Source organism: Carassius carassius, chromosome 27, assembly GCF_963082965.1.
Source record: "Carassius carassius chromosome 27, fCarCar2.1, whole genome shotgun sequence".
In the NCBI taxonomy this organism is placed as follows: Eukaryota; Metazoa; Chordata; class Actinopteri; order Cypriniformes; family Cyprinidae; genus Carassius; species Carassius carassius.
Genome location: NC_081781.1, coordinates 28,886,321 through 28,912,794, shown reverse-complemented (window position 1 = coordinate 28,912,794; position 26,474 = coordinate 28,886,321). Strand labels below are relative to the sequence as shown.

At 47.9% G+C, this 26,474-nt stretch overlaps 38 non-coding genes across 38 annotated transcripts; all 38 read right to left on the bottom strand.

Moving 5' to 3' along the window:
• Positions 1–2,404: 2,404 nt before the first annotated feature.
• Positions 2,405–2,486, bottom strand: trnas-cga (transfer RNA serine (anticodon CGA)). Its single transcript has one exon. It is a non-coding gene; the product is annotated as a tRNA-Ser (tRNA).
• Positions 2,487–2,963: 477 nt separating this feature from the next.
• On the bottom strand, positions 2,964–3,044 carry trnas-cga (transfer RNA serine (anticodon CGA)). The gene has a single exon. It is a non-coding gene; the product is annotated as a tRNA-Ser (tRNA).
• Positions 3,045–3,525: 481 nt separating this feature from the next.
• trnas-cga (transfer RNA serine (anticodon CGA)) lies at positions 3,526–3,607 on the bottom strand. The gene has a single exon. It is a non-coding gene; the product is annotated as a tRNA-Ser (tRNA).
• A 1,033-nt stretch (positions 3,608–4,640) lies between these two features.
• On the bottom strand, positions 4,641–4,722 carry trnas-cga (transfer RNA serine (anticodon CGA)). The gene has a single exon. It is a non-coding gene; the product is annotated as a tRNA-Ser (tRNA).
• Positions 4,723–5,377: 655 nt separating this feature from the next.
• On the bottom strand, positions 5,378–5,459 carry trnas-cga (transfer RNA serine (anticodon CGA)). The gene has a single exon. It is a non-coding gene; the product is annotated as a tRNA-Ser (tRNA).
• Positions 5,460–5,939: 480 nt separating this feature from the next.
• trnas-cga (transfer RNA serine (anticodon CGA)) lies at positions 5,940–6,021 on the bottom strand. The gene has a single exon. It is a non-coding gene; the product is annotated as a tRNA-Ser (tRNA).
• A 480-nt stretch (positions 6,022–6,501) lies between these two features.
• Positions 6,502–6,583, bottom strand: trnas-cga (transfer RNA serine (anticodon CGA)). The gene has a single exon. It is a non-coding gene; the product is annotated as a tRNA-Ser (tRNA).
• A 479-nt stretch (positions 6,584–7,062) lies between these two features.
• On the bottom strand, positions 7,063–7,144 carry trnas-cga (transfer RNA serine (anticodon CGA)). Its single transcript has one exon. It is a non-coding gene; the product is annotated as a tRNA-Ser (tRNA).
• A 481-nt stretch (positions 7,145–7,625) lies between these two features.
• Positions 7,626–7,707, bottom strand: trnas-uga (transfer RNA serine (anticodon UGA)). The gene has a single exon. It is a non-coding gene; the product is annotated as a tRNA-Ser (tRNA).
• Positions 7,708–8,186: 479 nt separating this feature from the next.
• trnas-cga (transfer RNA serine (anticodon CGA)) lies at positions 8,187–8,268 on the bottom strand. Its single transcript has one exon. It is a non-coding gene; the product is annotated as a tRNA-Ser (tRNA).
• Positions 8,269–8,749: 481 nt separating this feature from the next.
• Positions 8,750–8,831, bottom strand: trnas-cga (transfer RNA serine (anticodon CGA)). The gene has a single exon. It is a non-coding gene; the product is annotated as a tRNA-Ser (tRNA).
• A 1,032-nt stretch (positions 8,832–9,863) lies between these two features.
• On the bottom strand, positions 9,864–9,945 carry trnas-cga (transfer RNA serine (anticodon CGA)). Its single transcript has one exon. It is a non-coding gene; the product is annotated as a tRNA-Ser (tRNA).
• Positions 9,946–10,599: 654 nt separating this feature from the next.
• Positions 10,600–10,681, bottom strand: trnas-cga (transfer RNA serine (anticodon CGA)). The gene has a single exon. It is a non-coding gene; the product is annotated as a tRNA-Ser (tRNA).
• A 479-nt stretch (positions 10,682–11,160) lies between these two features.
• trnas-cga (transfer RNA serine (anticodon CGA)) lies at positions 11,161–11,242 on the bottom strand. Its single transcript has one exon. It is a non-coding gene; the product is annotated as a tRNA-Ser (tRNA).
• A 472-nt stretch (positions 11,243–11,714) lies between these two features.
• trnas-cga (transfer RNA serine (anticodon CGA)) lies at positions 11,715–11,796 on the bottom strand. The gene has a single exon. It is a non-coding gene; the product is annotated as a tRNA-Ser (tRNA).
• Positions 11,797–12,277: 481 nt separating this feature from the next.
• trnas-cga (transfer RNA serine (anticodon CGA)) lies at positions 12,278–12,359 on the bottom strand. Its single transcript has one exon. It is a non-coding gene; the product is annotated as a tRNA-Ser (tRNA).
• Positions 12,360–12,838: 479 nt separating this feature from the next.
• On the bottom strand, positions 12,839–12,920 carry trnas-cga (transfer RNA serine (anticodon CGA)). The gene has a single exon. It is a non-coding gene; the product is annotated as a tRNA-Ser (tRNA).
• A 1,031-nt stretch (positions 12,921–13,951) lies between these two features.
• trnas-cga (transfer RNA serine (anticodon CGA)) lies at positions 13,952–14,033 on the bottom strand. Its single transcript has one exon. It is a non-coding gene; the product is annotated as a tRNA-Ser (tRNA).
• Positions 14,034–14,514: 481 nt separating this feature from the next.
• On the bottom strand, positions 14,515–14,596 carry trnas-cga (transfer RNA serine (anticodon CGA)). Its single transcript has one exon. It is a non-coding gene; the product is annotated as a tRNA-Ser (tRNA).
• Positions 14,597–15,073: 477 nt separating this feature from the next.
• trnas-cga (transfer RNA serine (anticodon CGA)) lies at positions 15,074–15,155 on the bottom strand. Its single transcript has one exon. It is a non-coding gene; the product is annotated as a tRNA-Ser (tRNA).
• Positions 15,156–15,636: 481 nt separating this feature from the next.
• On the bottom strand, positions 15,637–15,718 carry trnas-cga (transfer RNA serine (anticodon CGA)). The gene has a single exon. It is a non-coding gene; the product is annotated as a tRNA-Ser (tRNA).
• A 477-nt stretch (positions 15,719–16,195) lies between these two features.
• On the bottom strand, positions 16,196–16,276 carry trnas-cga (transfer RNA serine (anticodon CGA)). The gene has a single exon. It is a non-coding gene; the product is annotated as a tRNA-Ser (tRNA).
• Positions 16,277–16,757: 481 nt separating this feature from the next.
• On the bottom strand, positions 16,758–16,839 carry trnas-cga (transfer RNA serine (anticodon CGA)). Its single transcript has one exon. It is a non-coding gene; the product is annotated as a tRNA-Ser (tRNA).
• Positions 16,840–17,316: 477 nt separating this feature from the next.
• On the bottom strand, positions 17,317–17,398 carry trnas-cga (transfer RNA serine (anticodon CGA)). Its single transcript has one exon. It is a non-coding gene; the product is annotated as a tRNA-Ser (tRNA).
• Positions 17,399–17,879: 481 nt separating this feature from the next.
• On the bottom strand, positions 17,880–17,961 carry trnas-cga (transfer RNA serine (anticodon CGA)). Its single transcript has one exon. It is a non-coding gene; the product is annotated as a tRNA-Ser (tRNA).
• A 477-nt stretch (positions 17,962–18,438) lies between these two features.
• trnas-cga (transfer RNA serine (anticodon CGA)) lies at positions 18,439–18,519 on the bottom strand. Its single transcript has one exon. It is a non-coding gene; the product is annotated as a tRNA-Ser (tRNA).
• Positions 18,520–19,174: 655 nt separating this feature from the next.
• Positions 19,175–19,256, bottom strand: trnas-cga (transfer RNA serine (anticodon CGA)). The gene has a single exon. It is a non-coding gene; the product is annotated as a tRNA-Ser (tRNA).
• Positions 19,257–19,735: 479 nt separating this feature from the next.
• Positions 19,736–19,817, bottom strand: trnas-cga (transfer RNA serine (anticodon CGA)). The gene has a single exon. It is a non-coding gene; the product is annotated as a tRNA-Ser (tRNA).
• A 481-nt stretch (positions 19,818–20,298) lies between these two features.
• Positions 20,299–20,380, bottom strand: trnas-cga (transfer RNA serine (anticodon CGA)). The gene has a single exon. It is a non-coding gene; the product is annotated as a tRNA-Ser (tRNA).
• Positions 20,381–20,857: 477 nt separating this feature from the next.
• On the bottom strand, positions 20,858–20,939 carry trnas-cga (transfer RNA serine (anticodon CGA)). The gene has a single exon. It is a non-coding gene; the product is annotated as a tRNA-Ser (tRNA).
• A 481-nt stretch (positions 20,940–21,420) lies between these two features.
• On the bottom strand, positions 21,421–21,502 carry trnas-cga (transfer RNA serine (anticodon CGA)). The gene has a single exon. It is a non-coding gene; the product is annotated as a tRNA-Ser (tRNA).
• A 1,033-nt stretch (positions 21,503–22,535) lies between these two features.
• trnas-cga (transfer RNA serine (anticodon CGA)) lies at positions 22,536–22,617 on the bottom strand. Its single transcript has one exon. It is a non-coding gene; the product is annotated as a tRNA-Ser (tRNA).
• Positions 22,618–23,272: 655 nt separating this feature from the next.
• Positions 23,273–23,354, bottom strand: trnas-cga (transfer RNA serine (anticodon CGA)). The gene has a single exon. It is a non-coding gene; the product is annotated as a tRNA-Ser (tRNA).
• Positions 23,355–23,833: 479 nt separating this feature from the next.
• Positions 23,834–23,915, bottom strand: trnas-cga (transfer RNA serine (anticodon CGA)). The gene has a single exon. It is a non-coding gene; the product is annotated as a tRNA-Ser (tRNA).
• A 481-nt stretch (positions 23,916–24,396) lies between these two features.
• On the bottom strand, positions 24,397–24,478 carry trnas-cga (transfer RNA serine (anticodon CGA)). The gene has a single exon. It is a non-coding gene; the product is annotated as a tRNA-Ser (tRNA).
• A 477-nt stretch (positions 24,479–24,955) lies between these two features.
• On the bottom strand, positions 24,956–25,037 carry trnas-cga (transfer RNA serine (anticodon CGA)). Its single transcript has one exon. It is a non-coding gene; the product is annotated as a tRNA-Ser (tRNA).
• Positions 25,038–25,518: 481 nt separating this feature from the next.
• Positions 25,519–25,600, bottom strand: trnas-cga (transfer RNA serine (anticodon CGA)). The gene has a single exon. It is a non-coding gene; the product is annotated as a tRNA-Ser (tRNA).
• A 477-nt stretch (positions 25,601–26,077) lies between these two features.
• On the bottom strand, positions 26,078–26,158 carry trnas-cga (transfer RNA serine (anticodon CGA)). Its single transcript has one exon. It is a non-coding gene; the product is annotated as a tRNA-Ser (tRNA).
• Positions 26,159–26,474: the final 316 nt, after the last annotated feature.

Here is a 26,474-nt window from a genome sequence, read left to right as displayed (position 1 = left end):
TTGAACTGACTGGGAAGAAAGCTCTCCCAGTCAGTAATAGCCTGAGGCAGAAATGGTGTAGGCTGCAGTGAGGGTACTGGATGTGAGGATGGAGTGGGCTGTGGAGATGGAGAGCACCGTGGAGGTGGTGGTGAGGGCTTTGGAGCTGGAGAGTGGTGTGGGAATGGAGTGGGCCCTGGGGATGGAGACACTGGTACTGGCATTGGAGACGGCAAGTGCTGTGGAGGTGGAGGCAGCCATGGAGATGGTGAGGGGCAAGGAGATGGTGTGGGATTTTTTGAAGGGCTGACACGTGGAGCCAATAGAGCCCCATAATGGCTCGACTCAATGTGTTGGAGGAGTCCGACGGCACCCTGGACCCTGACCCCACAGCTGTCACACCTCTCTTCAACGTGGTGGTCAGAGAGGTGCTCGGAGAACTTCTCTGCCTCCACAACCACACTACACAGAGAACATTTCACCCCATGTACTTCCTGTGATGTCCCGGTCTCCTCTGAGCTGCCGCCTGCCTTTACCTTAGGCCCTGACTCAATCAAGACCTTATCTGTTGACTGGGAGAAAATTAATATTAGGAACAAAACAATGTCTTACTATTCATGTTAAATAATTACACCAATTACTCTGCAGAACTGTACTGAGAATATATTCTGAGAATATATCAGGGGTTGGTGCATAAAATAGTGTATTACATGATACAGGGACTTATCATGCCTTTGATATATTATATCATATACCTACCTTATGGAACCCACAAGTGCACACTATGTGCCTGCCAAACAGGTCCACCTTATTCCCCCTTTGCAGGGGACAGGCATCAATCCGCTCCAGGACCTCCTTCCATTTTCTGCTTCCAGGCCTTTTTCCTGTACTGAACTGGAAGGTGCCCTGGGCATACCTGTGGCAGATGTCGTTCCAATAAGCAGAGGATTTGCCTGTTTTGGTCATATCTGAACAATAATGGGGAACAAATCAATGTGGTTAAATATGTGTTAACATAGCAACAGTAGAAAGGAGTTTATTGGAGTTTTATATTTATATATATATATACACACACACACACACACACATATACAGTATATATATATATATATATATATATATATATATATAAGACTCACATCAAGTATATAAAAGCAGACATGTTGAGTGGTGAAATATGTGGCAGGTTAATAGTTTTCTGCAGTAAATATGTTCCTACTTGCAAAAAATTGCAAATAGCTTTTGATGTATAATTATAAAAACTGTGTTTGTATATAAAGTAAGAAGGGGGGAAAAAACTAGATATTTAATGAATACCTGGAATAGTAAAAGATTTAAATACATTCAGTAAAGAATCACTCAGTCATGACTGAAATAACATAGGGAATGGATACTTGGAATACTGAATGATGAAATGAAATTCTTGCAAAGATATAGAAAATAAAAACTTGTTATGAATCGAAGGCTTAACAAGCATCAGTTAGCGACACGTTAAGTTAGCTTGCCTTGCTACGCAAGCGTAGAACGATCAGAATAATCTTTATTCCAAATCATGAATTAATGTTAGAACAAATAGGTTAACACTGATGTCACGGATTTGTATTGTGATAACGCTTACCTTGAATCTCCGCATAGCAGATGTCCAGTGAGTTACAAACAGCTGGAATATCACGAAACTCATTCAGCCAATCAGCGGCGAGATTGGCATGTCAACTTTGCTGATTGGCTCTTTCCTCTCGGTAGGAATTGATTGGCTCCTTTGCCCCATCTGTTCGAAAGTTTCGGATTTGCGTTAGGACCTGTTCGGATTAATTTAGGATGTGTTCGGACTTTCGTTCTGACTTTGTTAGGAAGTGTTGCGACCTTGTTCGGAAGTATTCAAATGTTGTTAGGAAGTGTTAGGAAGTGTTCAGCCGTCCGATCGCTGGAAGGTACGGCCACTACTACGCTTAGCAGCAGTCAAACAGCCCTGTTGGCTGGAGGCAGGGAAGCAAAGATGCCACCAAGATTGAGTCACAAAATCCAGCTGAAAGATGAAGTGGCTAAAAGGAGCCTGGCGTCCCAGTTTCTCGACACAAAAGGCTGTCATTACCCCAGTTTGAACAGGGCTTGCTGAAGCCACAACGCAGCGTACTAAACACTGTAAGATCACAGTGTGCCACTGGGCCTCAGATGCAAGGAGTCTAGCGGCATATTTATTCGTTGCAGAGGAGGCGCATAAATGCTTGTTGGGGAAGTGCAGGTGAAGAACATAGTCAGCAGGCCCCAAACCTGTGCGGGAAGACCCCAATGAATTTTTTTTATACATTTTATATATCCGCAGTATCTCCACACATTGCCATGCAGTATCTTACAAGAAATGATGGCAGAGAAAGCAAAAGCCTTGGAAGGCACAGTTATCAGCACAAAAGTGCAGCGAACAAACTGTAGTCGGCAGGGTTTGAACCTGCGCGGGGAGACCCCAATGGATTTCGAGTCCATCGCCTTAACCTCTCGGCCACGACTACATTTAGTGGCAGCCAGACAGCCCTCTTGGCTGGAGGCAGGGAAGCAAATATGCCACAAAGATTGAGTCACAAAATCCAGCTGAAAGATGAAGTGGCTAAAAGGAGCCTGGCGTCCCAGTTTCTCGACACAAAAGGCTGTCATTACCCCAGTTTGAACAGGGCTTGCTGAAGCCACAACGCAGAGTACTAAACACTGTAAGTTCACAGTGTGCCACTGGGCCTCAGATGCAAGGAGTCTAGCGGCATATTTATCCGTTACAGAGGAGGTGCATAAATGCTTGTTGGGGACGTGCAGGTGAAGAACATAGTCAGCAGGACTCAAACCTGTGCGGGGAGACCCCAATAATATTTTTTATACATTTTATATATCCGCAGTATCTCCACACAGTGCCATGCAAAATCTTTCAAGAAATGATGACAGAGAGAGCAAAAGCCTTGGAAGGCACAGTTATCAGCACAAAAGTGCAGTGAAGGAACCATAGTCGGCAGGGCTTGAACCTGCAGGGGAGACCCCAATGGATTTCGAGTCCATCGCCTTAACCTCTCGGCCACAACTACGTTCAGTAGCAGCCAGAAAGCTCCTTTGACTCCAGGCAGGGAAGCAAGGATGCCACAAAGCTTCAGAAACAAAAGCAAGCTGAAGGATGAGGTGGCTAAAAGGAGCCTGGCGTCTCCGATTATCGACACAAAAGGATGTAATGGCCCCAATTTGAAAAATGGTTGCTGCAGCCACAATACAGAGTAATAACCCCTTTAAGATCACAGCGTGCCACTGTGGGCCACTGCTGCAAAACGGTCCAGTGTCATATTTGTCTGTTGCAGAGGAAGCGCATGAATGCTTGTTGGGGAAATGCAGGTGAAGAACATAGTCAGCAGGCCCCAAACCTGTGCGGGAAGACCCCAATGAATTTTTTTTACACATTTCATATAACCGCAGTATCTCCACACAGTGCCATGCAGTATCTTACAAGAAATGATGGCAGAGAGAGCAAAAGCCTTGGAAGGCACAGTTATCAGCACAAAAGTGCAGCGAAGAAACCGTAGTCGGCAGGGTTTGAACCTGCGCGGGGAGACCCCAATGGATTTCGAGTACATCGCCTTAACCTCTCTGCCACGACTACATTTAGCGTCAGCCAGACAGCCCTCTTGGCTGGAGCCAGGGAAGCAAATATGCCACAAAGATTGAGTCACAAAATCCAGCTGAAAGATGAAGTGGCTAAAAGGAGCCTGGCATCCCAGTTTCTCGACACAAAAGGCTGTCATTACCCCAGTTTGAACAGAGCTTGCTGAAGCCACAACGCAGAGTACTAAACACTGTAAGTTCACAGTGTGCCACTGGGCCTCAGATGCAAGGAGTCTAGCGGCATATTTATCCGTTACAGAGGAGGCGCATAAATGCTTGTTGGGGACGTGCAGGTGAAGAACATAGTCAGCAGGACTCAAACCTGTGCGGGGAGACCCCAATAATATTTTTTATACATTTTATATATCCGCAGTATGTCCACACAGTGCCATGCAGAATCTTTCAAGAAATTATGACAGAGAGAGCAAAAGCTTTGGAAGGCACAGTTATCAGCACAAAAGTGCAGTAAAGGAACCGTAGTCAGCTGGGTTTGAACCTGTGCGTGGAGACCCCAATGGATTTCGAGTCCATTGCCTTAACCTCTCAGCCACGACTAAAATAGCTGCAGTCAAACAGCCCTCTTGGCTGGAGGCAGGGAAGCAAAGATGCCACCAAGATTGAGTCACAAAATCCAGCTGAAGGATGACGTGGCTAAAAGGAGCCTGGCGTCCCAGTTTCTTGACACAAAAGGCTGTCATTACCCCAGTTTGAACAGGGCTTGCTGAAGCCACAACGCAGAGTACTAAACACTGTAAGATCACAGTGTGCCACTGGGCCTCAGATGCAAGGAGTCTAGCGGCATATTTATTCGTTGCAGAAGAGGTGCATAAATGCTTGTTGGGGACGTGCAGGTGAAGAACATAGTCAGCAGGACCCAAACTTGTGCGGGGAGACCCCGATAATTTTTTAATACATTTTTATAACCGCAGTATCTCCACACAGTGCCATGCAGAATCTTTCATGAAATGATGACAGAGAGAGCAAAAGCTTTGGAAGGTACAGTTATCAGCACAAAAGTACAGCAAAGGAACCGTAGTCGGCAGGGTTTGAACCTGCGCGGGGAGACCCCAATGGATTTCGAGTCCATCGCTTTAACCTCTCGGCCACAACTACGTTCAGCACCAGCCAGACAGCTCCCTTGACTCCAGATAGGGGAGCAAGGATGCCACAAAGATTCAGAAACAAAAGCAAGCTGAAGGATGAGGTGGCTAAAAGGAGCCTGGCATCTCCGATTATCGACACAAAAGGATGTAATGACCCCAATTTGAAAAGTGATTGCTGCAGCCACAATACAGAGTAATAACCCCTTTAAGATCACAGCGTTCCACTGTGGTCCACTGCTGCAAAACGGTCCAGTGTCATATTTGTCTGTTGCAGAGGAGGCGCATAAATGCTTGTTGGGGAAATGCAGGTGAAGAACATAGTCAGCAGGCCCCAAACCTGTGTGGGAAGACCCCAATGAATTTTTTTTACACATTTCATATAACCGCAGTATCTCCACACAGTGCCATGCAGTATCTTACAAGAAATAATGGCAGAGCGAGCAAAAGCCTTGGAAGGCACAGTTATCAGCACAAAAGTACAGCAAAGGAACCGTAGTCGGCAGGGTTTGAACCTGCGCGGGGAGACCCCAATGGATTTTTTTTACACATTTCATATAACCGCAGTATCTCCACACAGTGCCATGCAGTATCTTACAAGAAATGATGGCAGAGAGAGAAAAGCCTTGGAAGGCACAGTTATCAGCACAAAAGTGCAGCGAAGGAACCGTAGTCGGCAGGGTTTGAACCTGCGCGGGGAAACCCCAATGGATTTCGAGTCCATCGCCTTAACCTCTCGGCCACGACTACATTTAGTGGCTGCCAGACAGCTCCCTTGACTGAATGCAGGGAAGCAAGGATGCCACAGAGATTCAGAAACAAAGGCAAGCTGAAGGATGAGGTGGCTAAAAGGAGCCTGGCGTCTACGATTATCGACACAAAGGATGTAATGACCCCGATTTGAAAAGTGGTTGCTACAGCCACAATACAGAGTAATAACCCCTTTAAGATCACAGCGTGCCACTGTGGGCCACTGCTGTAAAACGGTCCAGTGTCATATTTATCCGTTACAGAAGAGGCGCATAAATGCTTGTTGGGGACGTGCAGGTGAAGAACATAGTCAACAGGACTCAAACCTGTGCGGGGAGAGCCCAATGAATTTTTTTTACACATTTCATATAACCACAGTATCTCCACACAATGCCATGCAGTATCTTACAAGAAATGATGGCAGAGGGAGCAAAAGCCTTGGAAGGCACAGTTATCAGCACAAAATTGCAGCGAAGGAACCGTAGTCGGCAGGGTTTGAACCTGCGCGGGGAGACCCCAATGGATTTCGAGTCCATCGCCTTAATCTCTCGGCCACGACTACATTTAGTGGCAGCCAAGACAGCCCTCTTCGCTGGAGGCAGGGAAGCAAAGATGCCACAAAGATTGAGTCACAAAATCCAGCTGAATGATATAGTGGCTAAAAGGAGCCTGGCGTCCCAGTTTTTCTCGACACAAAAGGCTGTCATTACCCCAGTTTGAACAGGGCTTGCTGAAGCCACAACGCAGAGTACTAAACACTGTAAGATAACTGTGTGCCACTGGGCCTCAGATGCAAGGAGTCTAGCGGCATATTTATTCGTTGCAGAGGAGGCACATAAATGCTTGTTGGGGACGTGCAGGTGAAGAACATAGTCAGCAGGACTCAAACCTGTGCGGGGAGAGCCCAATAATATTTTTTATACATTTTATATATCCGCAGTATCTCCACACAGTGCCATGCAAAATCTTTCAAGAAATGATGACAGAGAGAGCTAAAGCCTTGGAAGGCACAGTTATCAGCACAAAAGTGCAGTGAAGGAACCGTAGTCGGCAGGGTTTGAACCTGCGCGGGGAGACCCCAATGGATTTCGAGTCCATCGCCTTAACCTCTCGGCCACGACTACATTTAGTGGCAGCCAGACAGCTCCCTTGACTGAATGCAGGGAAGCAAGGATGCCACAGAGATTTAGAAACAAAGGCAAGCTGAAGGATGAGGTGGCTAAAAGGAGCCTGGCGTCTACGATTATCGACACAAAGGATGTAATGACCCCGATTTGAAAAGTGGTTGCTGCAGCCACAATACAGAGTAATAACCCCTTTAAGATCACAGCGTGCCACTGTGGGCCACTGCTGTAAAACGGTCCAGTGTCATATTTATCCGTTACAGAAGAGGCGCATAAATGCTTGTTGGGGACGTGCAGGTGAAGAACATAGTCAGCAGGACTCAAACCTGTGCGGGGAGAGCCCAATAATATTTTTTATACATTTTATATATCCGCAGTATCTCCACACAGTGCCATGCAAAATCTTTCAAGAAATGATGACAGAGAGAGCTAAAGCCTTGGAAGGCACAGTTATCAGCACAAAAGTGCAGTGAAGGAACCGTAGTCGGCAGGGTTTGAACCTGCGCGGGGAGACCCCAATGGATTTCGAGTCCATCGCCTTAACCTCTCGGCCACAACTACGTTCAGCAGCAGCCAGACAGCTCCCTTGACTCCAGGCAGGGAAGCAAGGATGCCACAAAGATTCAGAAACAAAAGCAAGCTGAAGGATGAGGTGGCTAAAAGGAGCCTGGCGTCTCCGATTATCGACACAAAAGGATGTAATGACCCCAATTTGAAAAGCGGTTGCTGCAGCCACAATACAGAGTAATAGCCCCTTTAAGATCACAGCGTGCCACTGTGGGCCACTGCTGCAAAACGGTCCAGTGTCATATTTGTCTGTTGCAGAGGAGGCGCATGAATGCTTTTTGGGGAAATGCAGATGAAGAACATAGTCAGCAGGCCCCAAACCTGTGCGGGAAGACCCCAATGAATTTTTTTTACACATTTCATATAACCACAGTATCTCCACACAATGCCATGCAGTATCTTACAAGAAATGATGGCAGAGGGAGCAAAAGCCTTGGAAGGCACAGTTATCAGCACAAAATTGCAGCGAAGGAACCGTAGTCGGCAGGGTTTGAACCTGCGCGGGGAGACCCCAATGGATTTCAAGTCCATCGCCTTAACCTCTCGGCCACGACTACATTTAGCGGCAGCCAGACAGCCCTCTTCGCTGGAGGCAGGGAAGCAAAGATGCCACAAAGATTGAGTCACAAAATCCAGCTGAATGATATAGTGGCTAAAAGGAGCCTGGCGTCCCAGTTTTTCTAGACACAAAAGGCTGTCATTACCCCAGTTTGAACAGGGCTTGCTGAAGCCACAACGCAGAGTACTAAACACTGTAAGATAACTGTGTGCCACTGGGCCTCAGATGCAAGAAGTCTAGCGGCATATTTATTCGTTGCAGAGGAGGCATATAAATGCTTGTTGGGGACGTGCAGGTGAAGAACATAGTCAGCAGGACTCAAACCTGTGCGGGGAGAGCCCAATAATATTTTTTATACATTTTATATATCCGCAGTATCTCCACACAGTGCCATGCAAAATCTTTCAAGAAATGATGACAGAGAGAGCTAAAGCCTTGGAAGGCACAGTTATCAGCACAAAAGTGAAGTGAAGGAACCGTAGTCGGCAGGGTTTGAACCTGCGCGGGGAGACCCCAATGGATTTCGAGTCCATCGCCTTAACCTCTCGGCCACAACTACGTTCAGCAGCAGCCAGACAGCTCCCTTGACTGCAGGCAGGGAAGCAAGGATGCCACAAAGATTCAGAAACAAAAGCAAGCTGAAGGATGAGGTGGCTAAAAGGAGCCTGGCGTCTCCGATTATCGACACAAAAGGATGTAATGACCCCAATTTGAAAAGTGGTTGCTGCAGCCACAATACAGAGTAATAGCCCCTTTAAGATCACAGCGTGCCACTGTGGGCCACTGCTGCAAAACGGTCCAGTGTCATATTTGTCTGTTGTAGAGGAGGCGCATGAATGCTTGTTGGGGAAATGCAGATGAAGAACATAGTCAGCAGGCCCCAAACCTGTGCGGGAAGACCCCAATGAATTTTTTTTACACATTTCATATAACTGCAGTATCTCCACACAGTGCCATGCAGTATCTTACAAGAAATGATGGCAGAGAGAGCAAAAGCCTTGAAAGGCACAGTTATCAGCACAAAAGTGCAGCGAAGAAACCATAGTTGGCAGGGTTTGAACCTGCGCGGGGAGACCCCAATGGATTTCGAGTCCATCGCCTTAACCTCTCTGCCACGACTACATTTAGTGGTAGCCAGACAGCCCTCTTGGCTGGAGCCAGGGAAGCAAATATGCCACAAAGATTGAGTCACAAAATCCAGCTGAAAGATGAAGTGGCTAAAAGGAGCCTGGCATCCCAGTTTCTCGACACAAAAGGCTGTCATTACCCCAGTTTGAACAGAGCTTGCTAAAGCCACAACGCAGAGTACTAAACACTGTAAGTTCACAGTGTGCCACTGGGCCTCAGATGCAAGGAGTCTAGCGGCATATTTATCCGTTACAGAGGAGGCGCATAAATGCTTGTTGGGGACGTGCAGGTGAAGAACATAGTCAGCAGGACTCAAACCTGTGCGGGGAGACCCCAATAATATTTTTTATACATTTTATATATCCGCAGTATGTCCACACAGTGCCATGCAGAATCTTTCAAGAAATGATGACAGAGAGAGCAAAAGCTTTGGAAGGCACAGTTATCAGCACAAAAGTGCAGTAAAGGAACCGTAGTCAGCTGGGTTTGAACCTGTGCGTGGAGACCCCAATGGATTTCGAGTCCATTGCCTTAACCTCTCAGCCACGACTAAAATAGCTGCAGTCAAACAGCCCTCTTGGCTGGAGGCAGGGAAGCAAAGATGCCACCAAGATTGAGTCACAAAATCCAGCTGAAGGATGACGTGGCTAAAAGGAGCCTGGCGTCCCAGTTTCTCGACACAAAAGGCTGTCATTACCCCAGTTTGAACAGGGCTTGCTGAAGCCACAACGCAGAGTACTAAACACTGTAAGATCACAGTGTGCCACTGGGCCTCAGATGCAAGGAGTCTAGCGGCATATTTATTCGTTGCAGAAGAGGTGCATAAATGCTTGATGGGGACGTGCAGGTGAAGAACATAGTCAGCAGGACCCAAACTTGTGCGGGAGACCCCGATAATTTTTTTATACATTTTTATAACCGCAGTATCTCCACACAGTGCCATGCAGAATCTTTCATGAAATGATGACAGAGAGAGCAAAAGCTTTGGAAGGTACAGTTATCAGCACAAAAGTACAGCAAAGGAACCGTAGTCGGCAGGGTTTGAACCTGCGCGGGGAGACCTCAATGGATTTCGAGTCCATCGCCTTAACCTCTCGGCCACAACTACGTTCAGCAGCAGCTAGACAGCTCCCTTGACTCCAGGCAGGGAAGCAAGGATGCCACAAAGATTCAGAAACAAAAGCAAGCTGAAGGATGAGGTGGCTAAAAGGAGCCTGGCATCTCCGATTATCGACACAAAAGGATGTAATGACCCCAATTTGAAAGGTGATTGCTGCAGCCACAATACAGAGTAATAACCCCTTTAAGATCACAGCGTGCCACTGTGGGCCACTGCTGCAAAACGGTCCAGTGTCATATTTGTCTGTTGCAGAGAAGGCGCATAAATGCTTGTTGGGGAAATGCAGGTGAAGAACATAGTCAGCAGGCCCCAAACCTGTGTGGGAAGACCCCAATGAATTTTTTTTACACATTTCATATAACCGCAGTATCTCCACACAGTGCCATGCAGTATCTTACAAGAAATAATGGCAGAGCGAGCAAAAGCCTTGGAAAGCACAGTTATCAGCACCATAGTACAGCAAAGGAACCGTGGTCGGCAGGGTTTGAACCTGCGCGGGGAGACCCCAATGGATTTATTTACACATTTCATATAACCGCAGTATCTCCACACAGTGCCATGCAGTATCTTACAAGAAATGATGGCAGAGAGAGAAAAGCCTTGGAAGGCACAGTTATCAGCACAAAATTGCAGCGAAGGAACCGTAGTCGGCAGGGTTTGAAACTGCGCGGGGAGACCCCAATGGATTTCGAGTCCATCGCCTTAACCTCTCGGCAACGACTACGTTTAGTGGCAGCCAGACAGCCCTCTTCGCTGGAGGCAGGGAAGCAAAGATGCCACAAAGATTGAGTCACAAAATCCAGCTGAATGATGTAGTTGCTAAAAGGAGCCTGGCGTCCCAGTTTTTCTCGACACAAAAGGCTGTCATTACCCCAGTTTGAACAGGGCTTGCTGAAGCCACAACGCAGAGTACTAAACACTGTAAGATCACAGTGTGCCACTGGGCCTCAGATGCAAGGAGTCTAGCGGCATATTTATCCGTTACAGAGGAGGCGCATAAATGCTTGTTGGGGACGTGCAGGTGAAGAACATAGTCAGCAGGACTCAAACCTGTGCGGGGAGAGCCCAATAATATTTTTTATACATTTTATATATCCGCAGTATCTCCACACAGTGCCATGCAAAATCTTTCAAGAAATGATGACAGAGAGAGCTAAAGCCTTGGAAGGCACAGTTATCAGCACAAAAGTGCAGTGAAGGAACCGTAGTCGGCAGGGTTTGAACCTGCGCGGGGAGACCCCAATGGATTTCGAGTCCATCGCCTTAACCTCTCGGCCACAACTACGTTCAGCAGCAGCCAGACAGCTCCCTTGACTCCAGGCAGGGAAGCAAGGATGCCACAAAGATTCAGAAACAAAAGCAAGCTGAAGGATGAGGTGGCTAAAAGGAGCCTGGGGTCTCCGATTATCGACACAAAAGGATGTAATGACCCCAATTTGAAAAGTGGTTGCTGCAGCCACAATACAGAGTAATAGCCCCTTTAAGATCACAGCGTGCCACTGCTGCAAAACGGTCCAGTGTCATATTTGTCTGTTGCAGAGGAGGAGCATGAATGCTTGTTGGGGAAATGCAGATGAAGAACATAGTCAGCAGGCCCCAAATCTGTGCGGGAAGACCCCAATGAATTTTTTTTACACATTTCATATAACCGCAGTGTCTCCACACAGTGCCATGCAGTATCTTACAAGAAATGATGGCAGAGAGAGAGAAAAGCCTTGGAAGGCACAGTTATCAGCACAAAAGTGCAGCAAAGGAACCGTAGTCAGCAGGGTTTGAACCTGCGCGGGGAGACCCCAATGGATTTCGAGTCCATCGCCTTAACCTCTCGGCCACAACTACGTTCAGCAGCAGCCAGACAGCTCCCTTGACTCCAGGCAGGGAAGCAAGGATGCCACAAAGATTCAGAAACAAAAGCAAGTTGAAGGATGAGGTGGCTAAAAGGAGCCTGGCGTCTCCGATTATCGACACAAAAGGATGTAATGACCCCAATTTGAAAAGTGGTTGCTGCAGCCACAATACAGAGTAATAGCCCCTTTAAGATCACAGCGTGCCACTGTGGGCCACTGCTGCAAAACGGTCCAGTGTCATATTTGTCTGTTGCAGAGGAGGCGCATGAATGCTTTTTGGGGAAATGCAGATGAAGAACATAGTCAGCAGGCCCCAAACCTGTGCGGGAAGACCCCAATGAATTTTTTTTACACATTTCATATAACCACAGTATCTCCACACAATGCCATGCAGTATCTTACAAGAAATGATGGCAGAGGGAGCAAAAGCCTTGGAAGGCACAGTTATCAGCACAAAATTGCAGCGAAGGAACCGTAGTCAGCAGGGTTTGAACCTGCGCGGGGAGACCCCAATGGATTTCGAGTCCATCGCCTTAACCTCTCGGCCACGACTACATTTAGTGGCAGCCAGACAGCCCTCTTTGCTGGAGGCAGGGAAGCAAAGATGCCACAAAGATTGAGTCACAAAATCCAGCTGAATGATATAGTGGCTAAAAGGAGCCTGGCGTCCCAGTTTTTCTCGACACAAAAGGCTGTCATTTCCCCAGTTTGAACAGGGCTTGCTGAAGCCACAACGCAGAGTACTAAACACTGTAAGATAACTGTGTGCCACTGGGCCTCAGATGCAAGGAGTCTAGCGGCATATTTATTCGTTGCAGAGGAGGCGCATAAATGCTTGTTGGGGACGTGCAGGTGAAAAACATAGTCAGCAGGACTCAAACCTGTGCGGGGAGAGCCCAATAATATTTTTTATACATTTTATATATCCGCAGTATCTCCACACAGTGCCATGCAAAATCTTTCAAGAAATGATGACAGAGAGAGCTAAAGCCTTGGAAGGCACAGTTATCAGCACAAAAGTGCAGTGAACGAACCGTAGTCGGCAGGGTTTGATCCTGCGCGGGGAGACCCCAATGGATTTCGAGTCCATCGCCTTAACCTCTCGGCCACAACTATGTTCAGCAGCAGCCAGACAGCTCCCTTGACTCCAGGCAGGGAAGCAAGGATGCCACAAAGATTCAGAAACAAAAGCAAGCTGAAGGATGAGGTGGCTAAAAGGAGCCTGGCGTCTCCGATTATCGACACAAAAGGATGTTATGACCCCAATTTGAAAAGTGGTTGCTGCAGCCACAATACAGAGTAATAGCCCCTTTAAGATCACAGCGTGCCACTGCTGCAAAACGGTCCAGTGTCATATTTGTCTGTTGCAGAGGAGGAGCATGAATGCTTGTTGGGGAAATGCAGATGAAGAACATAGTCAGCAGGCCCCAAATCTGTGCGGGAAGACCCCAATGAATTTTTTTTACACATTTCATATAACCGCAGTATCTCCACACAGTGCCATGCAGTATCTTACAACAAATGATGGCAGAGAGAGAGAAAAGCCTTGGAAGGCACAGTTATCAGCACAAAAGTGCAGCAAAGGAACCGTAGTCGGCAGGGTTTGAACCTGCGTGGGGAGACCCCAATGGATTTCAAGTCCATCGGCTTAACCTCTCGGCCATGACTACATTTAGTGGCAGCCAGACAGCCCTCTTGGCTGGAGGCAGGGAAGCAAAGATGCCACAAAGATTGAGTCACAAAATCCAGCTGAAAGATGAAGTGGCTAAAAGGAGCCTGGCGTCCCAGTTTCTCGACACAAAAGGCTGTCATTACCCCAGTTTGAACAGGGCTTGCTGAAGCCACAACGCAGAGTACTAAACACTGTAAGATCACAGTGTGTCACTGGGCCTCAGATGCAAGGAGTCTAGCGGCATATTTATCCATTACAGAGGAGGCGCATAAATGCTTGTTGGGGACGTGCAGGTGAAGAACATAGTCAGCAGGACTCAAACCTGTGCGGGGAGAGCCCAATAATATTTTTTATACATTTTATATATCCGCAGTATCTCCACACAGTGCCATGCAAAATCTTTCAAGAAATGATGACAGAGAGAGCTAAAGCCTTGGAAGGCACAGTTATCAGCACAAAAGTGCAGTGAAGGAACCGTAGTCGGCAGGGTTTGAACCTGTGCGGGGAGACCCCAATGGATTTCGAGTCCATCGCCTTAACCTCTCGGCCACAACTACGTTCAGCAGCAGCCAGACAGCTCCCTTGACTCCAGGCAGGGAAGCAAGGATGCCACAAAGATTCAGAAACAAAAGCAAGCTGAAGGATGAGGTGGCTAAAAGGAGCCTGGCGTCTCCGATTATCGACACAAAAGGATGTAATGACCCCAATTTGAAAAGTGGTTGCTGCAGCCACAATACAGAGTAATAGCCCCTTTAAGATCCCAGCGTGCCACTGTGGGCCACTGCTGCAAAACGGTCCAGTGTCATATTTGTCTGTTGCAGAGGAGGCGCATGAATGCTTGTTGGGGAAATGCAGATGAAGAACATAGTCACCAGGCCCCAAACCTGTGCGGGAAGACCCCAATGAATTTTTTTTACACATTTCATATAACTGCAGTATCTCCACACAGTGCCATGCAGTATCTTACAAGAAATGATGGCAGAGAGAGCAAAAGCCTTGGAAGGCACAGTTATCAGCACAAAAGTGCAGCGAAGGAACCGTAGTCGGCAGGGTTTGAACCTACGCGGGGAGACCCCAATGGATTTCGAGTCCATCGCCTTAACCTCTCGGCCACGACTACATTTAGTGGCAGCCAGACAGCCCTCTTGACTGGAGGCAGGGAAGCAAAGATGCCACAAAGATTGAGTCACAAAATCCAGCTGAAAGATGAAGTGGCTAAAAGGAGCCTGGCGTCCCAGTTTCTCGACACAAAAGGCTGTCATTACCCCAGTTTGAACAGGGCTTGCTGAAGCCACAACGCAGAGTACTAAACACTGTAAGATCACAGTGTGCCACTGGGCCTCAGATGCAAGGAGTCTAGCGGCATATATATCCGTTACAGAGGAGGCGCATAAATGCTTGTTGGGGATGTGCAGGTGAAGAACATAGTCAGCAGGACTCAAACCTGTGCGGGGAGACCCCAATAATATTTTTTAAACATTTTATATATCCGCAGTATCTCCACACAGTGCCATGCAAAATCTTTCTAGAAATGATGACAGAAAGAGCAAAAGCCTTGGAAGGCACAGTTATCAGCACAAAAGTGCAGTGAAGGAACCGTAGTCGGCAGGGTTTGAACCTGCGCGGGGAGACCCCAATGGATTTCGAGTCCATCGCCTTAACCTCTCGGCCACAACTACGTTCAGCAGCAGCCAGACAGCTCCCTTGACTGCAGGCAGGGAAGCAAGGATGCCACAAAGATTCAGAAACAAAAGCAAGCTGAAGGATGAGGTGGCTAAAAGGAGCCTGGCATCTCCGATTATCGACACAAAAGGATGTAATGACCCCAATTTGAAAAGTGGTTGCTGCAGCCACAATACAGAGTAATAGCATCTTTAAGATCACAGCGTGCCACTGTGGGCCACTGGTGCAAAACGGTCCAGTGTCATATTTGTCTGTTGCAGAGGAGGCGCATGGATGCTTGTTGGGGAAGTGCAGGTGAAGAACATAGTCAGCAGGCCCCAAACCTGTGCGGGAAGACCCCAATGAATTTTTTTTATACATTTTATATATCCGCAGTATCTCCACACATTGCCATGCAGTATCTTACAAGAAATGATGGCAGAGAAAGCAAAAGCCTTGGAAGGCACAGTTATCAGCACAAAAGTGCAGCGAACAAACCGTAGTCGGCAGGGTTTGAACCTGCGCGGGGAGACCCCAATGGATTTCGAGTCCATCGCCTTAACCTCTCGGCCACGACTACATTTAGTGGCAGCCAGACAGCCCTCTTGGCTGGAGGCAGGGAAGCAAAGATGCCACAAAGATTGAGTCACAAAATCCAGCTGAAAGATGAAGTGGCTAAAAGGAGCCTGGCGTCCCAGTTTCTCGACACAAAAGGCTGTCATTACCCCAGTTTGAACAGGGCTTGCTGAAGCCACAACGCAGAGTACTAAACACTGTAAGTTCACAGTGTGCCACTGGGCCTCAGATGCAAGGAGTCTAGCGGCATATTTATCCGTTACAGAGGAGGTGCATAAATGCTTGTTGGGGACGTGCAGGTGAAGAACATAGTCAGCAGGACTCAAACCTGTGCGGGGAGACCCCAATAATATTTTTTATACATTTTATATATCCGCAGTATCTCCACACAGTGCCATGCAAAATCTTTCAAGAAATGATGACAGAGAGAGCAAAAGCCTTGGAAGGCACAGTTATCAGCACAAAAGTGCAGTGAAAGAACCATAGTCGGCAGGGCTTGAACCTGCAGGGGAGACCCCAATGGATTTCGAGTCCATCGCCTTAACCTCTCGGCCACAACTACGTTCAGTAGCAGCCAGACAGCTCCTTTGACTCCAGGCAGGGAAGCAAGGATGCCACAAAGCTTCAGAAACAAAAGCAAGCTGAAGGATGAGGTGGCTAAAAGGAGCCTGGCGTCTCCGATTATCGACACAAAAGGATGTAATGGCCCCAATTTGAAAAATGGTTGCTGCAGCCACAATACAGAGTAATAACCCCTTTAAGATCACAGCGTGCCACTGTGGGCCACTGCTGCAAAACGGTCCAGTGTCATATTTGTCTGTTGCAGAGGAGGCGCATGAATGCTTGTTGGGGAAATGCAGGTGAAGAACATAGTCAGCAGGCCCCAAACCTGTGCGGGAAGACCCCAATGAATTTTTTTTACACATTTCATATAACCGCAGTATCTCCACACAGTGCCATGCAGTATCTTACAAGAAATGATGGCAGAGAGAGCAAAAGCCTTGGAAGGCACAGTTATCAGCACAAAAGTGCAGCGAAGAAACCATAGTCAGCAGGGTTTGAACCTGCGCGGGGAGACCCCAATGGATTTCGAGTACATCGCCTTAACCTCTCTGCCACGACTACATTTAGTGGCAGCCAGACAGCCCTCTTGGCTGGAGCCAGGGAAGCAAATATGCCACAAAGATTGAGTCACAAAATCCAGCTGAAAGATGAAGAGGCTAAAAGGAGCCTGGCATCCCAGTTTCTCGACACAAAAGGCTGTCATTACCCCAGTTTGAACAGAGCTTGCTGAAGCCACAACGCAGAGTACTAAACACTGTAAGTTCACAGTGTGCCACTGGGCCTCAGATGCAAGGAGTCTAGCGGCATATTTATCCGTTACAGAGGAGGCGCATAAATGCTTGTTGGGGATGTGCAGGTGAAGAACATAGTCAGCAGGACTCAAACCTGTGCGGGGAGACCCCAATAATATTTTTTAAACATTTTATATATCCGCAGTATCTCCACACAGTGCCATGCAAAATCTTTCTAGAAATGATGACAGAAAGAGCAAAAGCCTTGGAAGGCACAGTTATCAGCACAAAAGTGCAGTGAAGGAACCGTAGTCGGCAGGGTTTGAACCTGCGCGGGGAGACCCCAATGGATTTCGAGTCCATCGCCTTAACCTCTCAGCCACAACTACTTTCAGCAGCAGCCAGACAGCTCCCTTGACTGCAGGCAGGGAAGCAAGGATGCCACAAAGATTCAGAAACAAAAGCAAGCTGAAGGATGAGGTGGCTAAAAGGAGCCTGGCATCTCCGATTATCGACACAAAAGGATGTAATGACCCCAATTTGAAAAGTGGTTGCTGCAGCCACAATACAGAGTAATAGCATCTTTAAGATCACAGCGTGCCACTGTGGGCCACTGGTGCAAAACGGTCCAGTGTCATATTTGTCTGTTGCAGAGGAGGCGCATGGATGCTTGTTGGGGAAGTGCAGGTGAAGAACATAGTCAGCAGGCCCCAAACCTGTGCGGGAAGACCCCAATGAATTTTTTTTATACATTTTATATATCCGCAGTATCTCCACACATTGCCATGCAGTATCTTACAAGAAATGATGGCAGAGAAAGCAAAAGCCTTGGAAGGCACAGTTATCAGCACAAAAGTGCAGCAAACAAACCGTAGTCGGCAGGGTTTGAACCTGCGCGGGGAGACCCCAATGGATTTCGAGTCCATCGCCTTAACCTCTCGGCCACGACTACATTTAGTGGCAGCCAGACAGCCCTCTTGGCTGGAGGCAGGGAAGCAAATATGCCACAAAGATTGAGTCACAAAATCCAGCTGAAAGATGAAGTGGCTAAAAGGAGCCTGGCGTCCCAGTTTCTCGACACAAAAGGCTGTCATTACCCCAGTTTGAACAGGGCTTGCTGAAGCCACAACGCAGAGTACTAAACACTGTAAGTTCACAGTGTGCCACTGGGCCTCAGATGCAAGGAGTCTAGCGGCATATTTATCCGTTACAGAGGAGGTGCATAAATGCTTGTTGGGGACGTGCAGGTGAAGAACATAGTCAGCAGGACTCAAACCTGTGCGGGGAGACCCCAATAATATTTTTTATACATTTTATATATCCGCAGTATCTCCACACAGTGCCATGCAAAATCTTTCAAGAAATGATGACAGAGAGAGCAAAAGCCTTGGAAGGCACAGTTATCAGCACAAAAGTGCAGTGAAAGAACCATAGTCGGCAGGGCTTGAACCTGCAGGGGAGACCCCAATGGATTTCGAGTCCATCGCCTTAACCTCTCGGCCACAACTACGTTCAGTAGCAGCCAGACAGCTCCTTTGACTCCAGGCAGGGAAGCAAGGATGCCACAAAGCTTCAGAAACAAAAGCAAGCTGAAGGATGAGGTGGCTAAAAGGAGCCTGGCGTCTCCGATTATCGACACAAAAGGATGTAATGGCCCCAATTTGAAAAATGGTTGCTGCAGCCACAATACAGAGTAATAACCCCTTTAAGATCACAGCGTGCCACTGTGGGCCACTGCTGCAAAACGGTCCAGTGTCATATTTGTCTGTTGCAGAGGAGGCGCATGAATGCTTGTTGGGGAAATGCAGGTGAAGAACATAGTCAGCAGGCCCCAAACCTGTGCGGGAAGACCCCAATGAATTTTTTTTACACATTTCATATAACCGCAGTATCTCCACACAGTGCCATGCAGTATCTTACAAGAAATAATGGCAGAGCGAGCAAAAGCCTTGGAAGGCACAGTTATCAGCACAAAAGTACAGCAAAGGAACCGTAGTCGGCAGGGTTTGAACCTGCGCGGGGAGACCCCAATGGATTTTTTTTACACATTTCATATAACCGCAGTATCTCCACACAGTGCCATGCAGTATCTTACAAGAAATGATGGCAGAGAGAGAAAAGCCTTGGAAGGCACAGTTATCAGCACAAAAGTGCAGCGAAGGAACCGTAGTCGGCAGGGTTTGAACCTGCGCGGGGAGACCCCAATGGATTTCGAGTCCATCGCCTTAACCTCTCGGCCACGACTACATTCAGTGGCAGCCAGACAGCTCCCTTGACTGAATGCAGGGAAGCAAGGATGCCACAGAGATTCAGAAACAAAGGCAAGCTGAAGGATGAGGTGGCTAAAAGGAGCCTGGCGTCTACGATTATCGACACAAAGGATGTAATGACCCCGATTTGAAAAGTGGTTGCTGCAGCCACAATACAGAGTAATAACCCCTTTAAGATCACAGCGTGCCACTGTGGGCCACTGCTGTAAAACGGTCCAGTGTCATATTTATCCGTTACAGAAGAGGCGCATAAATGCTTGTTGGGGACGTGCAGGTGAAGAACATAGTCAACAGGACTCAAACCTGTGCGGGGAGAGCCCAATAATATTTTTTATACATTTTATATATCCGCAGTATCTCCACACAGTGCCATGCAAAATCTTTCAAGAAATGATGACAGAGAGAGCTAAAGCCTTGGAAGGCACAGTTATCAGCACAAAAGTGCAGTGAAGGAACCGTAGTCGGCAGGGTTTGAACCTGCGCGGGGAGACCCCAATGGATTTCGAGTCCATCGCCTTAACCTCTCGGCCACAACTACGTTCAGCAGCAGCCAGACAGCTCCCTTGACTCCAGGCAGGGAAGCAAGGATGCCACAAAGATTCAGAAACAAAAGCAAGCTGAAGGATGAGGTGGCTAAAAGGAGCCTGGCGTCTCCGATTATCGACACAAAAGGATGTAATGACCCCAATTTGAAAAGTGGTTGCTGCAGCCACAATACAGAGTAATAGCCCCTTTAAGATCCCAGCGTGCCACTGTGGGCCACTGCTGCAAAACGGTCCAGTGTCATATTTGTCTGTTGCAGAGGAGGCGCATGAATGCTTGTTGGGGAAATGCAGATGAAGAACATAGTCACCAGGCCCCAAACCTGTGCGGGAAGACCCCAATGAATTTTTTTTACACATTTCATATAACTGCAGTATCTCCACACAGTGCCATGCAGTATCTTACAAGAAATGATGGCAGAGAGAGCAAAAGCCTTGGAAGGCACAGTTATCAGCACAAAAGTGCAGCGAAGGAACCGTAGTCGGCAGGGTTTGAACCTACGCAGGGAGACCCCAATGGATTTCGAGTCCATCGCCTTAACCTCTCGGCCACGACTACATTTAGTGGCAGCCAGACAGCCCTCTTGACTGGAGGCAGGGAAGCAAAGATGCCACAAAGATTGAGTCACAAAATCCAGCTGAAAGATGAAGTGGCTAAAAGGAGCCTGGCGTCCCAGTTTCTCGACACAAAAGGCTGTCATTACCCCAGTTTGAACAGGGCTTGCTGAAGCCACAACGCAGAGTACTAAACACTGTAAGATCACAGTGTGCCACTGGGCCTCAGATGCAAGGAGTCTAGCGGCATATATATCCGTTACAGAGGAGGCGCATAAATGCTTGTTGGGGATGTGCAGGTGAAGAACATAGTCAGCAGGACTCAAACCTGTGCGGGGAGACCCCAATAATATTTTTTAAACATTTTATATATCCGCAGTATCTCCACACAGTGCCATGCAAAATCTTTCTAGAAATGATGACAGAAAGAGCAAAAGCCTTGGAAGGCACAGTTATCAGCACAAAAGTGCAGTGAAGGAACCGTAGTCGGCAGGGTTTGAACCTGCGCGGGGAGACCCCAATGGATTTCGAGTCCATCGCCTTAACCTCTCGGCCACAACTACTTTCAGCAGCAGCCAGACAGCTCCCTTGACTGCAGGCAGGGAAGCAAGGATGCCACAAAGATTCAGAAACAAAAGCAAGCTGAAGGATGAGGTGGCTAAAAGGAGCCTGGCATCTCCGATTATCGACACAAAAGGATGTAATGACCCCAATTTGAAAAGTGGTTGCTGCAGCCACAATACAGAGTAATAGCATCTTTAAGATCACAGCGTGCCACTGTGGGCCACTGGTGCAAAACGGTCCAGTGTCATATTTGTCTGTTGCAGAGGAGGCGCATGGATGCTTGTTGGGGAAGTGCAGGTGAAGAACATAGTCAGCAGGCCCCAAACCTGTGCGGGAAGACCCCAATGAATTTTTTTTATACATTTTATATATCCGCAGTATCTCCACACATTGCCATGCAGTATCTTACAAGAAATGATGGCAGAGAAAGCAAAAGCCTTGGAAGGCACAGTTATCAGCACAAAAGTGCAGCGAACAAACCGTAGTCGGCAGGGTTTGAACCTGCGCGGGGAGACCCCAATGGATTTCGAGTCCATCGCCTTAACCTCTCGGCCACGACTACATTTAGTGGCAGCCAGACAGCCCTCTTGGCTGGAGGCAGGGAAGCAAATATGCCACAAAGATTGAGTCACAAAATCCAGCTGAAAGATGAAGTGGCTAAAAGGAGCCTGGCGTCCCAGTTTCTCGACACAAAAGGCTGTCATTACCCCAGTTTGAACAGGGCTTGCTGAAGCCACAACGCAGAGTACTAAACACTGTAAGTTCACAGTGTGCCACTGGGCCTCAGATGCAAGGAGTCTAGCGGCATATTTATCCGTTACAGAGGAGGCGCATAAATGCTTGTTGGGGACGTGCAGGTGAAGAACATAGTCAGCAGGACTCAAACCTGTGCGGGGAGACCCCAATAATATTTTTTATACATTTTATATATCCGCAGTATATCCACACAGTGCCATGCAGAATCTTTCAAGAAATTATGACAGAGAGAGCAAAAGCTTTGGAAGGCACAGTTATCAGCACAAAAGTGCAGTAAAGGAACCGTAGTCAGCTGGGTTTGAACCTGTGCGTGGAGACCCCAATGGATTTCGAGTCCATTGCCTTAACCTCTCAGCCACGACTAAAATAGCTGCAGTCAAACAGCCCTCTTGGCTGGAGGCAGGGAAGCAAAGATGCCACCAAGATTGAGTCACAAAATCCAGCTGAAGGATGACGTGGCTAAAAGGAGCCTGGCGTCCCAGTTTCTCGACACAAAAGGCTGTCATTACCCCAGTTTGAACAGGGCTTGCTGAAGCCACAACGCAGAGTACTAAACACTGTAAGATCACAGTGTGCCACTGGGCCTCAGATGCAAGGAGTCTAGCGGCATATTTATTCGTTGCAGAAGAGGTGCATAAATGCTTGTTGGGGACGTGCAGGTGAAGAACATAGTCAGCAGGACCCAAACCTGTGCGGGGAGACCCCGATAATTTTTTAATACATTTTTATAACCGCAGTATCTCCACACAGTGCCATGCAGAATCTTTCATGAAATGATGACAGAGAGAGCAAAAGCTTTGGAAGGTACAGTTATCAGCACAAAAGTACAGCAAAGGAACCGTAGTCGGCAGGGTTTGAACCTGCGCGGGGAGACCCCAATGGATTTCGAGTCCATCGCTTTAATCTCTCGGCCACAACTACGTTCAGCAGCAGCCAGACAGCTCCCTTGACTCCAGGCAGGGAAGCAAGGATGCCACAAAGATTCAGAAACAAAAGCAAGCTGAAGGATGAGGTGGCTAAAAGGAGCCTGGCATCTCCGATTATCGACACAAAAGGATGTAATGACCCCAATTTGAAAAGTGATTGCTGCAGCCACAATACAGAGTAATAACCCTTTTAAGATCACAGCGTTCCACTGTGGTCCACTGCTGCAAAACGGTCCAGTGTCATATTTGTCTGTTGCAGAGGAGGCGCATAAATGCTTGTTGGGGAAATGCAGGTGAAGAACATAGTCAGCAGGCCCCAAACCTGTGTGGGAAGACCTCAATGAATTTTTTTTACACATTTCATATAACCGCAGTATCTCCACACAGTGCCATGCAGTATCTTACAAGAAATAATGGCAGAGCGAGCAAAAGCCTTGGAAGGCACAGTTATCAGCACAAAAGTACAGCAAAGGAACCGTAGTCGGCAGGGTTTGAACCTGCGCGGGGAGACCCCAATGGATTTTTTTTACACATTTCATATAACCGCAGTATCTCCACACAGTGCCATGCAGTATCTTACAAGAAATGATGGCAGAGAGAGAAAAGCCTTGGAAGGCACAGTTATCAGCACAAAAGTGCAGCGAAGGAACCGTAGTCGGCAGGGTTTGAACCTGCGCGGGGAGACCCCAATGGATTTCGAGTCCATCGCCTTAACCTCTCGGCCACGACTACATTTAGTGGCAGCCAGACAGCTCCCTTGACTGAATGCAGGGAAGCAAGGATGCCACAGAGATTCAGAAACAAAGGCAAGCTGAAGGATGAGGTGGCTAAAAGGAGCCTGGCGTCTACGATTATCGACACAAAGGATGTAATGACCCCGATTTGAAAAGTGGTTGCTGCAGCCACAATACAGAGTAATAACCCCTTTAAGATCACAGCGTGCCACTGTGGGCCACTGCTGTAAAACGGTCCAGTGTCATATTTATCCGTTACAGAAGAGGCGCATAAATGCTTGTTGGGGACGTGCAGGTGAAGAACATAGTCAACAGGACTCAAACCTGTGCGGGGAGAGCCCAATAATATTTTTTATACATTTTATATATCCGCAGTATCTCCACACAGTGCCATGCAAAATCTTTCAAGAAATGATGACAGAGAGAGCTAAAGCCTTGGAAGGCACAGTTATCAGCACAAAAGTGCAGTGAAGGAACCGTAGTCGGCAGGGTTTGAACCTGCGCGGGGAGACCCCAATGGATTTCGAGTCCATCGCCTTAACCTCTCGGCCACAACTACGTTCAGCAGCAGCCAGACAGCTCCCTTGACTCCAGGCAGGGAAGCAAGGATGCCACAAAGATTCAGAAACAAAAGCAAGCTGAAGGATGAGGTGGCTAAAAGGAGCCTGGCGTCTCCGATTATCGACACAAAAGGATGTAATGACCCCAATTTGAAAAGTGGTTGCTGCAGCCACAATACAGAGTAATAGCCCCTTTAAGATCCCAGCGTGCCACTGTGGGCCACTGCTGCAAAACGGTCCAGTGTCATATTTGTCTGTTGCAGAGGAGGCGCATGAATGCTTGTTGGGGAAATGCAGATGAAGAACATAGTCACCAGGCCCCAAACCTGTGCGGGAAGACCCCAATGAATTTTTTTTACACATTTCATATAACTGCAGTATCTCCACACAGTGCCATGCAGTATCTTACAAGAAATGATGGCAGAGAGAGCAAAAGCCTTGGAAGGCACAGTTATCAGCACAAAAGTGCAGCGAAGGAACCGTAGTCGGCAGGGTTTGAACCTACGCGGGGAGACCCCAATGGATTTCGAGTCCATCGCCTTAACCTCTCGGCCACGACTACATTTAGTGGTAGCCAGACAGCCCTCTTGACTGGAGGCAGGGAAGCAAAGATGCCACAAAGATTGAGTCACAAAATCCAGCTGAAAGATGAAGTGGCTAAAAGGAGCCTGGCGTCCCAGTTTCTCGACACAAAAGGCTGTCATTACCCCAGTTTGAACAGGGCTTGCTGAAGCCACAACGCAGAGTACTAAACACTGTAAGATCACAGTGTGCCACTGGGCCTCAGATGCAAGGAGTCTAGCGGCATATATATCCGTTACAGAGGAGGCGCATAAATGCTTGTTGGGGATGTGCAGGTGAAGAACATAGTCAGCAGGACTCAAACCTGTGCGGGGAGACCCCAATAATATTTTTTAAACATTTTATATATCCGCAGTATCTCCACACAGTGCCATGCAAAATCTTTCTAGAAATGATGACAGAAAGAGCAAAAGCCTTGGAAGGCACAGTTATCAGCACAAAAGTGCAGTGAAGGAACCGTAGTCGGCAGGGTTTGAACCTGCGCGGGGAGACCCCAATGGATTTCGAGTCCATCGCCTTAACCTCTCGGCCACAACTACGTTCAGCAGCAGCCAGACAGCTCCCTTGACTGCAGGCAGGGAAGCAAGGATGCCACAAAGATTCAGAAACAAAAGCAAGCTGAAGGATGAGGTGGCTAAAAGGAGCCTGGCATCTCCGATTATCGACACAAAAGGATGTAATGACCCCAATTTGAAAAGTGGTTGCTGCAGCCACAATACAGAGTAATAGCATCTTTAAGATCACAGCGTGCCACTGTGGGCCACTGGTGCAAAACGGTCCAGTGTCATATTTGTCTGTTGCAGAGGAGGCGCATGGATGCTTGTTGGGGAAGTGCAGGTGAAGAACATAGTCAGCAGGCCCCAAACCTGTGCGGGAAGACCCCAATGAATTTTTTTTATACATTTTATATATCCGCAGTATCTCCACACATTGCCATGCAGTATCTTACAAGAAATGATGGCAGAGAAAGCAAAAGCCTTGGAAGGCACAGTTATCAGCACAAAAGTGCAGCGAACAAACCGTAGTCGGCAGGGTTTGAACCTGCGCAGGGAGACCCCAATGGATTTCGAGTCCATCGCCTTAACCTCTCGGCCACGACTACATTTAGTGGCAGCCAGACAGCCCTCTTGGCTGGAGGCAGGGAAGCAAATATGCCACAAAGATTGAGTCACAAAATCCAGCTGAAAGATGAAGTGGCTAAAAGGAGCCTGGCGTCCCAGTTTCTCGACACAAAAGGCTGTCATTACCCCAGTTTGAACAGGGCTTGCTGAAGCCACAACGCAGAGTACTAAACACTGTAAGTTCACAGTGTGCCACTGGGCCTCAGATGCAAGGAGTCTAGCGGCATATTTATCCGTTACAGAGGAGGTGCATAAATGCTTGTTGGGGACGTGCAGGTGAAGAACATAGTCAGCAGGACTCAAACCTGTGCGGGGAGACCCCAATAATATTTTTTATACATTTTATATATCCGCAGTATCTCCACACAGTGCCATGCAAAATCTTTCAAGAAATGATGACAGAGAGAGCAAAAGCCTTGGAAGGCACAGTTATCAGCACAAAAGTGCAGTGAAGGAACCATAGTCGGCAGGGCTTGAACCTGCAGGGGAGACCCCAATGGATTTCGAGTCCATCGCCTTAACCTCTCGGCCACAACTACGTTCAGTAGCAGCCAGACAGCTCCTTTGACTCCAGGCAGGGAAGCAAGGATGCCACAAAGCTTCAGAAACAAAAGCAAGCTGAAGGATGAGGTGGCTAAAAGGAGCCTGGCGTCTCCGATTATCGACACAAAAGGATGTAATGGCCCCAATTTGAAAAATGGTTGCTGCAGCCACAATACAGAGTAATAGCCCCTTTAAGATCACAGCGTGTCACTGTGGGCCACTGCTGCAAAACGGTCCAGTGTCATATTTGTCTGTTGCAGAGGAGGCGCATGAATGCTTTTTGGGGAAATGCAGGTGAAGAACATAGTCAGC